The sequence below is a fragment of the Coloeus monedula genome, assembly GCF_965178545.1.
Source record: "Coloeus monedula genome assembly, chromosome: 18".
NCBI lineage: Eukaryota > Metazoa > Chordata > Aves > Passeriformes > Corvidae > Coloeus > Coloeus monedula.
The window spans coordinates 459371-472764 of NC_138798.1; positions in this window are offsets into that span (position 1 = coordinate 459371).

The window sequence follows — 13394 nt, forward strand, 5'->3', positions numbered from 1 at the left end:
GGAGAGGACATCAGACAAGTCTATGGTCTAGTTGTAATACAACCAAGGCTCAGTCCCTGTCCTGTGAAGGTTACAGTCTTCCTTCCTTTCCTTTTGCCCACTCCAGGGCATGGAAGGAAATCACATCTGTGTTTCTGTCATGTCCCAGGCAGGTGGCAGAGCTTGGGATGGACCCAGATTTCCTAATGCCAAGTGTGGTATTCTCCCTGCTGTGCTGCATTTTGTATAGGATGTGGTGGGAGCAGGCTCTTGGTTTACTCCACACAGTTGTTGGCTCTGCAACCAGCTCAGGGAGTGGAACAAGCTTGCAGAATTTGTGTATATGCTTTTTTCAGTCTTCTGGAGATACATCTGTGTAATGAAAACTCAATAAAATTTTAATGGTGAAAAAACCCCCAGACAACAAACCAACCTTTTCATCATTATCTCATTGCAGGCAGGTCACGCCAGGGTGCCACTAGCCCAGAATCTAAGCAGCATCTAACCAGCAGAAGTCATTCTTCAAACATGAATCCCAGAATGAGCCATTGCGTTAGGTAGTAGTTATGAATAATTCATTAGCTCTGGTTTAACATTCATCCTGCCACTTAAGCTAAAGCCAGCCCTATATTTGCAGGTGAAAAATAACAGTTGTCATTACAGTGCATAATAATGCAAATTGTTACTTTAGCCTTAGCTGGCAATGTTGTTACCATGATAAAGTTACATACAGATAGAAATTGTAGCACTTCATACTCTGAAGTCCTCTGACAGCCAGTAGTCATTCTTCTGAAGTTATTTTCTAAATGTACATGTATGTGTGTTTTTATATGTATTTACACAGTCATACACAGCAGAAACTCTACCTTTGGACTTTGGATAATACCAGAGAGGCAAAATAAAAGGACTGTGCAAGTAACAATATATTCCAGTAGCCAGTATCACATACTTCAGGCTGTGTGCTAAGCTATCCTTCATGTCTACTTCTCTTTCTTTCTCCATTCATTTTTCAACATGACTTTTCCTTGTGCAGTACGCACAATGTATTCAGCGTCTCCTTTTTTCAGCTGCAAATGTTACAAATTTTATTCTTTGACTTTTCCCTTTGTTTGTGCACAGCAGTTGAATACATTAACTCCCAAGGATAATAACCTAAAGTGGTTGGCTCTGTCTGGAATAGTGACTGTAGAAATCAATATAATTGACTGGTGATATTAATTATTTCAGCAAATTTTCGAGCCCAGTGTTACAGCTTTCATTCAATTATGTATTATTTAGTCCCCCCATAGTTATGTAAGACAGCAGGAACATGGGTTACGTAACCTAAAAGACAAGTTCTTTTTACTTTCAAAGTAGTTAGAGCTTTCTTCCTGCAGTGAGAGGGTCAAATCCTCCTCCCCAGGCCCATTAGGCTGACTACAGAAGACATGAGAGATTGGATTGCATTTGGATGGCTGCTCTCTGAATGTTGGTCCACTGACTTGGACAGAGATTTTCCAATTTTGGTGTGTTTTGTCAGCCCGTGAGACCAACGGACAATAAAATTAACTCTCTGCAATTTGCCCATCTGTCCCATGTGTAGCCCATGTCCCTGTCCTCTGACCTCCAGAAAACTTATAAAAGTCCTTAAAAAAAGGTCTGAGAGCAGGCCTGAGGTATCAGCTCCCTTAGAGCCTAGGACTGGATATCCCCAGTGCCTATGCAGGCTATCCAAATCCGCATTCAGGATTTCAGAAGAGAGCTGGAACATGGCAAAGATCAGACTGTGTCATGCATGCATGAGATGTAAAATTTAACATTAAAGAGCCTTGAAGAATGAAACAGCAGGAGCATCCTTTCATGAAAATTCAGCTCTGTGCTGTTCATTCTGAAGTACCTGCCACTGCTGCTTATATACTGTGATTAACTGCTTTCATTCTCTCCACAATTCCTTATACCTTTCTTTTTTCTCTCTCTTTTTTTTTTTTTCTTCTTGATCCTTTATCATTGTGCTAGGCCTAACATTAACATGAGAAAACTACAGAGAAGTCACAGATGTATTACTGTAAATTTAGTCCTATACTTTGCACTTGAAATTAAATCTGTGTCACTAAGATGAAGCTCCTTGTCCCGGAGGACTCAGTGTTACTGTACAGGAAATAAGTAGGGGGTTGTGATGGGACATTTGGGTTGATACCATGCAGTAGTTTGTTGTCACAGCCCTGGGCTAAGTGTGCAGCTCTTGAAGATACCAAATATCTTCAGTGTTTCCAACAAAGTGGAAAAAATCTTCTTGAAATTTTCCACTATGTTTTCTATGCAATTGCTCATTGTTGTAGGAATATAACTCTTGCTCATTAAAATGGGTACTAGCAATTAAATTAATGCCTTAAAATGCCCAGCTTCACATAATACTCAGTAATGGCTATTTCTGCAGGAAATACTTTTTCAGAAGATGATTATGATATGGTTTCTTTTGTTTCAGAGCAACAAATTCTTCAATGGTTTGACCAGAGCCTCAACCTCCTAATGAGAAGGAGTGGCAGCAGGGTAGAAGGGAAGGAAAGAGTCAGCAAGCTGAACTGCTTGGAAAAAGAAACTAAGAGGATCACATCCTCAGATTATTGATAACCACCTAATTTCAGTTTTTATTAAGCCCATTTGATCTATGAGTCAAGGATATATGGAACATTTTTCTTGATCTCAGTACTTTATTATTCATAAAATAGGCAAAGATTTTCTCCATTATTTTTCAACTATTATGGTGAAGTATAAAGCAGCAGACCATTAGATAATGAGTGTATCAGTATATTCAGAAGTGCTGTAATAGGTTTTTATGTTATTTCAGATTACTATCCAGATGGGTACCCCCTGCTGAAACATATTTCAGCTGTGAAAATTGAAGCCTATGCAAGTTCTCACTTGAGAATACACATTCCACGAAAATTTTGGTGTGCCCTTCTCAGTTGTTTCAGGAGTTGCCCCAAAAAGGAATGTTTCTCAAGTACTGAATAAAGTTGCATTTCTCTCACCTCTTCAAAACACAAAAGGAAGCACAGAGTTAGATGTAAAATAAGTTTCACTTGAAAGCTCAGCTTACAGATTAGCCACCTGTAACTATAATTTTCTTTTTCTGATTGCCTGTCTTCCAACATTAAGATAGGCAGTCATAGTGGGCTAATTATTTCAGGTGTCTAACCATGACAGACTGTTCTCTAGCCAAGCTCTGCTCTTTAATCTCCTTGAATTTCTCACTAACTCTTGAATGTGTAAATTTAGATTGACTTTTATGGTTTTATTTCAAGAACTCCAGTAACCTAAGAAACAAAACTGCAGTTCAAGCCAAGTTCTCATCTGACTTTGTATGACTGTCAGTCATAGTTACAGGTCAGAAGATACTTTGCAAAATTTGAACTGAATTTGTGGAAGATAAAAGGAAACTCAGGACAGTCCATTTTTTTCAGTACAACTTTCTAGTCTAGACTACCATTACAAAATAGAGCAAAATTACTTATTGCTGGGCCTCCACGAACCAAACTGGAATTTTAAGTATAGAGACATCAGATTCACATCTGCATTTAACTTCCATTTCTATTGTTTCCCCCTTCCTTTCCAGTTGCATTTACCCTACAATGTGCTGTGTTGTGCCTTCCAGCTCACTGCCATGTGGAACTTAATCCTGGTTAAATTTTCCATATTGCTTTGGAAACAGAGCCAGACGCTGGGGCATCCACTATGAACAACCTGGCACTTAGAATGCTCAGCTAGAAGAAACAGTGGGTTTATGGGGACTCCATTTTAAGTATTTTGTTTTGGTTCTCTTCTAAGAGGTACCACAGATATGCACAGAGTAAAGAAGTTTATGCTAGTATGTGCAGTTATAACCTCCTGGGACTTGGTATTTCTCTCTTTGGAGACTCGTCCTGAGCAACAAACTGTGCAGCTGGAGTCTCCACTCTCCTGTTCAAAAGCGTTTTCAGCTCCTGCTCCGAATGCTATTTTAGGAAGTAAAGCACAAAGTTGATTCTTATTATTTTACTAGTTTTATCTGACAGTGACCCCTCTCTTGGTTTAGACCACACTGATGAATTCACAGACACAGCAGCATTTTGCAGAGCTGCACAGCAGAAAGCAGGTGTCACCTGAGAAAGGTGTTGAAAAGCAAAACCCATCTTCTGAAGTGTCTTTGCTTTCTGTACTTTGAGATTTTTCTGACTGCTTTCTTGTGCCTTCACTTGCCCAGATTTTCCTCCTTTGTGCTCAGTCTTGCACAAAGGTAACCAAAAGCATAACATTCATCAACTTCACCAAATGGGAAGATCAGGCCCAGGGAACTCCTGTCTCTCTGGAGTACAGTGCACTCACACACAGTGAGTGGGCTTGTGTTGAGCCAAGCTTTGGGCTCAGTCCCTTTAATCCCAGGTGTATGGTGTTGGGAGTGAAGGAGGACACACCAGCCTGGGATTTCTCATTTTGTTTGCAGTTCCAGGGTGGGGAATGCCAAATGAATTGCAGCGGGGGCAGGTTTCTAGCAGCAGTAACCAGCAAGTGACTGATTTTGTGGCTAGTGTCTTCTTGGCTCCTCATATGTTCCGCTTTTGCACGGTTGCTGGAGAGCTGTGAAGCTGTCTATAGGTGAGAGTGTGAATTTACTGCTACACCATTACCATTTATTTTTTGGATGTGTCTTTCTTCAGTTTTCTATGCCACAAACACTTGCATCACCCTATCTAGGAATGCTTTATGCTAAAAGCAGCCAATTTTTCCTCTGCTTACATTTGTATTTTTTATAGAAGTGCATTTATTATGTCATAAATGCCTCTAAGCTGCCAAAAGTGGTACCTCTTTCATTGCAGGGTGAGGGCTCATTACTGCATATGTTGGAGATGATTTTACTCTGTTTTGCTTCTCTGTTTTGTATCACCAGATGAGAACACAACTTCTCAAAGGGAAGCATGGATATTAACTCCACAGACTTCTGCCCTGAATCCCTGAGCAAGCAGCCAGTTGAAAGCTGTGTGTGCTGAGCAGGGTGTCTGGCACTGCCTGGCAGGACAGGGATGGGGCATAAGTGTAATTTCTTTTCTCTCAATGGAGGCTGTTGTTTGGGTCTTACTCTCTGTTAGCTGCCAGTTCTTGTTAGACCTAGAGGCACTTACTTAGAAGGCTTTTCCTCCACCAATTTTGTTTGAAACCAGCCAACAGGCTTAGAAATGAGGTGGAAAGAATATTAACAGCAGATGAATAGGCAGATGGCACAACTGTATATGTTTCATTTCCTGTGGGAAACCAGACACAGTTTTCCATCAGAAACTTGCAGTTATGAAATGTTTAATGGGAAGTCGTTTGAAGCACACTTCTGTAAATTGCAGGAACTTCAGTGTGACACCCTAATCTTTGTGCATAGTTTAGTCCTGTGTGAATAATCACATACTGAAACCTCCCTGTACCTTAAGTGACTCATATTTTCTTATATTTCTTTTTTCCTCTGTGCTAGCATTCCCAGTCTGTGAAATGGGAATAGCACTACAGCTTGCCTCCTGTCAGCACTGTAGATTGAACCTCATAAAAATCCTGTAAGAATCGCTACTGAAAAGCTGACAAGGAGAGAGAATTTTGTTTTCAAACTAGGATTTACCTATGATTCAGGAGGAAGGGCCAAATTCTTGGCAACAAATCAAAGATTCCCTGTCAGTAAAACTGTCTGGTGCTGCCAGTCTGTGTGTGAATGAGGCTACAGTCCTGGAGATAACTGGTGTGTAGTCACACACCTCATGGCACTGCCATAATGCATTTGTGCAGGACGGTTTGACTAAGGCTGGACAAATAAGACTGTCTCTGGTATTTCCCAGTGCCTGGCTTTTGTACTTTACTAATACCCCTGTAAGCTCCTTTGCATGTATGGATGTGTAACAGCTGACTTCCTCCCCTGCAGAAGTGCTTCCCTGCACAAGAAATACAGGGACGTGCTCTAGTAATGAAGGAGGCCAGAAAAAACCATCTGGTTTTAACCCATCTGTGAAATACCTACCTGACCATAAAGGAGTTCCAAATCCAAAATGTCACTGGAACAGTCATGTAAGAATCTCTGCAAAGGTACCAGGAACACCAGTTTTCTTCCACTTTCTTGTGTCAAACACACTAAAAGCAGAAGCTGTGAGCAGTTCTTTTTCATTTGGTGGTTGGAAGCAGTTTGACACTGCATTGATAGGATAAAAATATCTGCGGAGCCACATGCCTCAGATACACAGCAGATTTCAGGAATGAATAACTCAGTATCCCACCTGTTTTCTTTTTGTCAACAGTTTGTTCAAATCCCAAGACAAGTATTCCAAAATGCAGTGAAAAGATCAGTCTTTGGTAACATTCTCCTAACTGACTTTGACAAATGGTGTGTCACCCTGAAAACATACTTGACAATTCCTCTGTGCATCTGGAGAGCTACCAAATGTGTCTGCTCTTCCATGAGAGCTTAGATCCCCCTCGGGCCAGGAAGCCTCATCAAAGTTTTAGACCTGAGTTTTGGAGACATGAGAGATGTGATAAATAAGGCCTGACACAGGAAGGAGTTCTTGTGTTCCTGTTCTCATTTCGCTGTAAACATGTGATGAGGATGTCTTGAGAATGCAGGAATTCTTGCTAATCACTCACCTGTGGCTGGGGCCTGGATGGATTACAGAGGAGAACATTCATGTCACTCTATGTCTATGAAAACATGTAAGAAAGTTTTCTAGATGTTATCTAGAACACGATAGTTAAAAGCTTTCTTACTGATTCAATATTCAGTTCTTCTGCACTTTTAACTGCCAGTGTGGAAGTGTTCTTTGTTTACAGCCTTCATATGTTACATACTATGGTTCAAAATTTGATACTGGATTGCTGATATCTTCTGGAAACAAACAAACAAAAATCAATCACTTCTAGGCTGTCTTGGAGACTCTGTTTTGGTTTGTCAGTAGTTTTGCTATTGAAAGTTGCTGTCCTCTCCTGTTTTCTAGCAAAGGCTTTTATCTCAAAAAGAAAGCCAGGAAGGATACTAGGAAAATCTAAAAAGGAGAATATGGCATAAGGCTGAAAAAGTTTATTCATAGGAACTTTCCAAAATTTATCACTATTTATAGACCTGAAAATATGACTGCTGTTTTGCCCTTGAAACAACAGACAGGCTTAGTTATTAACTAAAACTTTTATTAATGGGGGAAAGAGGGAATGTAGACACCTTAAGATCTCTCTGTTCTCGGTACTGAAGTAGCATGTGCTTTGTTTTTGAAATCGTTATTAGAGTAAAAGGTGCAGCTCCTTGATAAGAAGCAGTATCTAGGTAAAGATGTGCCATTGCTTCTGCCTTCCCAGGGAATTGTTTCAAAGGATGAGACAGTGTCTGTCAGCTTTCCGAAGAAAGGTCAGGCCATCAGCCACCTTGCTTATCTTATGCCAGCCAGATGAATCATGAACAGGCTGCTGCTGCCTCACAAGTTCCTTGAATATTTTGCAGCTTCTTTTGTCGATGAGGAGCCCATATAGGGCCCCCAAACTGCTGATTGCTTTTCATATGGGGCTGTATGTTACAATAGCTATTTTTTCCTCTCTGGTGGTTCTCTGTCCATATGTTGTATTTGCTTCTTTCTTACACGCACTGAATAACTTGCAGAATGAAATTATCCTGCAGAATCCTGGGATGTGCTCATGCCCAGTGTTTTGATTAAACTGTATTTCTAAAGAAACTTAGCAGTATATTAGAAGCTTTTGCTGTATTTTAGAAAGGTTACTTTGTACCATGTTCCTATCAACTGGAATGGGTTTTATCTCAATGTTATATTTGGAAACTAAGGCACAGAAGTGTGAGAGCACGAGGTGATTTGTTTAAGATCACACAGAGTATAACTCTCCTGAGCTTGGATGTGGTCCTTGGCTAAAGTATCTAAAAGACTTTTTTGTGCTGATTTCTGCAAGAAAAGAGAGAGAAAGCTCTGACCCTATGGCACTGCAGGAAGCAGAGCTGGTTGTCAACATCACGCCCAAGGGGCTTTCTTTTACTACGAGTGATCATGATAGGTTGTGTCTGAGGTTGCTGCTTGCATTATAGCCAAGATTAGAGGTTTAAATATCAGTTCAAATCACACTGTGGGACATTTTGTGTGAATACAGCAAAAGTTGGCTGCTTGTCCTAAAGGTCTCACATACACGATCTAAAAAGAGAAGCAGTGACTTCCTCCTCCTATGAGGGTTTACTGTGCAATACCATGAACTGCATCTTTGCTTGGATGTGGATTTTCGCTGAGTGCAGAGCAGTGAAGATTTGCCTCTTCAGTCAGTGGTGTAATAATTTGTGATAGACAGAGCTCTCTTCATTGGGTTTGTGCCCTTTAGGGGCCTGGAACTCATTGCATTGTCATTTTCCTAGGGACACCAGCACCTAGAGGAATGCCAACTAATACATGGGCTGACAGAGGCATTCATATCAGAGTTGTTGCTGCTTCTGTATTGTCTAATGACTCTTCTGTTTGAGATAAATTGTGCACAAAGAGAGGAGACTCTGTGTCCATCATGATATGTGAAGTAGAAAAACGCTCCAGTCAAATCCTAAAGTGTGAAAACTTTTTTGCATTTCAGTAATTCCCTTATTAAAAATGAACAGAACCTAAATTATGCAGAATCTTGTGACTGCTCTCTTTTAATTAGTTCCTCTTTTGTTTGCATTCATTTGTTCAACCACAGCACTCTGTGCAGCCATTGACTGCATAAATGCAAGGGATAGTAAGTTTTCTTTATGTGCTTAATCCATTTATTGGAATGCTCACTTTAGCTTTTCTTTCTTTTTCTTAACGTACTAAAGGATTAGATGCCCGACTCCATTTGCAATTCAGCGGATGATGGACATCAATTCCCTTAGGCTTCTTCAAAAGTCCTGTTTGCTTTCTCTAGTGACAATTATCAAGCATCTGTGTTTCAGCTAATAAATAAAGCTCGGCAGCAACCAACCTGTTTGTTCTGTGACATGAAGGGAATGGCATCTATCCATGCAACTGTGGGGAAATAGTGCAGGCAGAACTAAGAGTAAACAATTAGGCAAAAATATGGATATCCTTTGGTATTCCTTGTCCCACCTTTCTCACACACACAAAAGATGTTTGCATATGCAATGAGATCCTTCTGTTTAAATGTAATAGAAAGAGTGTACTGAAGTGTTAGTGTCTCTAATACAGTGGTGTGTACAGTGCTTAGCAAAATATTTGTGGATTTGGCTTTACGCCTAAGTATAAGAAATTAATGTCATAGTCATAATTGACCCAAGGAGGATTTTGTGGTCACATCTAGGAAAAGCCAGAAAATGTGACACAATCATGAAAATATGAGAAGTCTTGAATGTTTTGACCTTGTTTTGGACATTAGGCAGCAATGGTGTGTGGTTTCTTTCCCCTCTCCCCAAAAGTCTGTGCTTGAGTATAACACAGATGGTTATTGAAAGTCACATCAAAGAATAGGTCAGAGCACGTCAAGGAGAGATAATGATTTGTGAGAGAGCAGAAAATCTGCTTTCACACAAAAATGAGAGACATGGGAAGCACTGTAAAAAGAATATGGGATGTTTTGCATGGGTGTTCAATAAACTCTTCCTTTTCTTTGTTGAGAAGGTCCAATGAGAAACACATCTCCGTGTCCTCACCCCACCCTTTCCCCCTTTTCTTCCTGTGTGTTCCCTTGAAGGGACTGATCCGTGTTAGACAAAAAAAAAGAGGCTGAGATATAATTGACTTGGATCAGTTCAGTGGAACTGATTTTTATCCTGCAAGACAATTGAGAAGAAATTTACAGTTTTTGATGTTGTCTTTGCCCCTTTCAGTCCTGCATTCAGCAACTTCCCAGTAAAATCTTGTCCATAAGTTTCCTGGGTTTTGTCTCATTGTCTGTGTACTAGTAATGTGTAGAGTTCCCAGAAACCATGAACACAAAAAAGAGAAATATTTTTCTTCAATCACTGTATTTGAATCATATTGGTAATGTTAATAACAAGCCATAAGATGAGGCTGCCTTTCAAATGGGTTTATTCTTTCTCAGGAAGGAGGATGTGTGGGTTTAACAAATGCAAGCAAGAGACCATGGAAGAGGATCCCCAATAACATCAATTTTCAGCTATTAGTTTGTGTGGTTCAGAACCACAAACCATCCTTAACTTTCTGTAATGGAGCATAACAGTAGCCAGGGATGGGATGCTTGGTTATCATATGCCACAGTAATTACAGAATTCATAATTAGCTGTACAGTCTATAGGAAGTGGATGACAAACTATCTGCATAATTTATGACCTGTCTCTGCTAATTTGATTCTGCCATGCATGAAGTTCAACTCGCCTGTTGCCTACCAGTCATTGAAAATATGTTTATACTGATGCATCTCTGAAAGGACAGACAGATGAAGGATAAGGATATTGTACGCTGTGACAGAAGTGAGATGAGCAAAATGTTCTTAAACTATTGTGCAATGCCTCCCTGTTTTAAATCATGAGCAAAAGAGATAACGCTTGCATAAGCTGTTGCCTTCACAATGTTATCAGTCTTGATTTGACCACAGAATTCTCATAGAATTTAGCGACATGAATGAACACTGCATCCCACTCTGAAATACTTCCTTGCTACTGACATGCCTTTTATGCAACTTTGCTAAGTGCAAAATGTAAACTTGTTACTGTTCATGACTGCAAATGAAAAGAATGTGAGAAGGGAGACAGAGCATTTTCAGGAGTGCTTTTTGCTCCTGACATTTCAGCGCTTCTCAGACTTTTAGACTAGTGTCTAGTAAAACCCGCCCACCCCACCCGACTCCTGGCATAACACCATTTCCACTCTTATCCCAACATCAGCTCCCATACAGAGAAACAATTAAACTTTCTGGGAGTGTTAACTGCTCCATTTTTACTTTATAGGGAAAATTTTAAATAATAGTAAAAACCCCCACATTATTTTGCTGTGAGATGATGAAGTAAAGCTTATTCGTCACCCATTGTACAGACATTTTAGGTAATATATTTTTATTATGGTAACACCACAGAGGCCCTTGGAATCTGCAGGATTGTCTTAGTGTAGCTCCCTACGATTCTCCTGCAGCTTTTTGCCTCAGGTTTCCTCCCATGATCTTCCAAAAGCACTGAGAGTAATTCCACCCATCCCTTGGCACATGATGAAGCTGTAACAAATGCTCTCACAGTTTTGGTCTGGCCTGCTTCTTCCTGGTGTAGAGCACACATCCCCTCATGGACACGGATGAAGAAGGGCTCTGAAGGGAACAGATGTTGACTACTGGTAGAAATGTAGCTGTACCTTCAAGCTGCTGTTTTTCTTCTACCACCTCAGCCGTCTTCTAGCTCCACCTCTGCCTTCAAAGGCAGATTGAAATGCAGATACATTTATGTTACCCTTTGATCTAATTTCATCTCAGTAATTTCTCATGTTATAAACCAGTAATTAGACATTATGGCTGAGTTAGGTATAATTAGCTATTTAAAAGAGAGCTAATTATGCTATTAATGGGATTTTTCATTTTGGGGAGGGAAGAGGGATAATGTTAAAATACATCTATAAGACCCTGGTTAATGCATAGAGTTAGCAGCCTACTGATTTTCTGTGTTTTGCTCTCTAGCTCTTCACCTGAAAGATGCTCCACTTTACTGGCAAATCCTGCTGTCTCTCCCTTGTAGTGCCTGCTCTGTGTGGGGGTATCTCTGCTGCCCACAACAATGGATAGAAAGTAGGAGACTGAACGGGAGGGCAAAGTCCACCCTTGGGCACCACACGCGCACGAAATATCCAGACTGTCATGGTCCAGATAGAGCACATCAGGAGTTCTGGATGGTGACTTGTCCACTTTCCCCTGACCTCCTGGACAGCTTTGGGGACATGTCACCAAGGTGTGCAAGTGGGAAGGCAGCCAGCTGGGGACTGTGAGGCAGGTGTCACTTTATCAGAAGGTTTATTTTCATGTTGCAATGTGAATCACCAACTCTTGTTCTGTTTTTATTGTGGACATTATGTCAACACAATGCAAAGCACCCCAAGGAGAGAGAATGAGATTTTGGACAACTGAATATGCATGAGAACTTCTCACATTTGTCCTCAACCTGACACAGAGAGCTGTGCACATCTCAGACGTTTGATTAACATTGACTGTGGACCCTGGAATGAGAGTCAGTGTAGCCACTTTCACTTCTCTGGAGGCTTTTTCTGCATTCAGCTGCTTCTGCTCTTTCAAAAGCAAGAGTCAATAGTAGTGATAGAAGGGATGTTGTGCTGCTCTAACCTCATCATGAAAACAAATGCTAATTACTTCTGCATGAGCAAGAGGGACATGGTCAGTTGATTTAAAATCCATCACCAAAGGTACGGAGGTGTTTTCAAGATCAGGGTCAACTGGATTGGTTGTAGAAGGTTAGGAGGTGCTTTTTAAATTCCAGAAAATACCACCAGGCTTCTAATTTGGATTAACTAGGGAATAATTCTTTTTCTTTCCCTTACATTAATGATTTATTCCACATAGAAACCCATTTAGTTTCACGATGAAGAAAGCTTGTTCGTGGCTCTCAATAGTCTAGTCCCAGAAGAAAGGATAAAAAGCTGGTTTCTTCCTATCTCACATTAAAGATTTGTGCTTGTTACAGGTATTGTTTAACCTGTGAAGTCTTACCTGTAATCCAACTGCTGCAGGCTTCATTAGTGTGTGTTGTGTTTCCCTGGAGCCTACAGGGAAGGAGGGATCTCTCTTATCCTCTGTGCTCTGCAAACAACTGCTGTTTTGTCCTTGTGGATCTTCTTTCCCTTTGCTAATTGTACTTTGAGGGTTCATGGATGGAAAGGTATACCACAAAACTGCTAACAAGGCAGGAGAGACAAATTTGGTCTGGAACTTCTTCAAGAGAATCCCTGCTCCTTATCTGGGATATTTTAGTGACAGCTTTTGCTAGTCAGAAGTCTTTGGCGTAGAAGAGAATTAACCAAACTCACAGGCTTCATCCCAGTAGGAGACCCTGAAGACTGAGCTGCTAGGAAATTACTACAGCATCAGATTCACCAGCTCATTGAAGCTGAGTTTAATGGTAGGGATTCCAAAGGTACACTGAGGGGCACAGGATTTTCAGGATTAAAAAGATGACACACAACACAAATATTTTTGACATTAAAACTTAATTTAATTTTTAATGAAAATGGTAGCATAATAAATGGCAGGGCAGGAAGTTGAGCCAATTTTTGTAAATAAGTTTAGAGCTGGGGGTATTTTGGAACAAAGCACAGGAATCTGGGTCCTGTGCAAAAGTTATTAAATAGCTTAATCATACATAGAGATGGGATTTAGTTTCAAGTGAAAGCTACATCAAACCTAAGCTCCTAATCCCTTTAAAATAAAAACCCTGAACATTAACCAGAAAAAGACAGAACCTCTTCTAT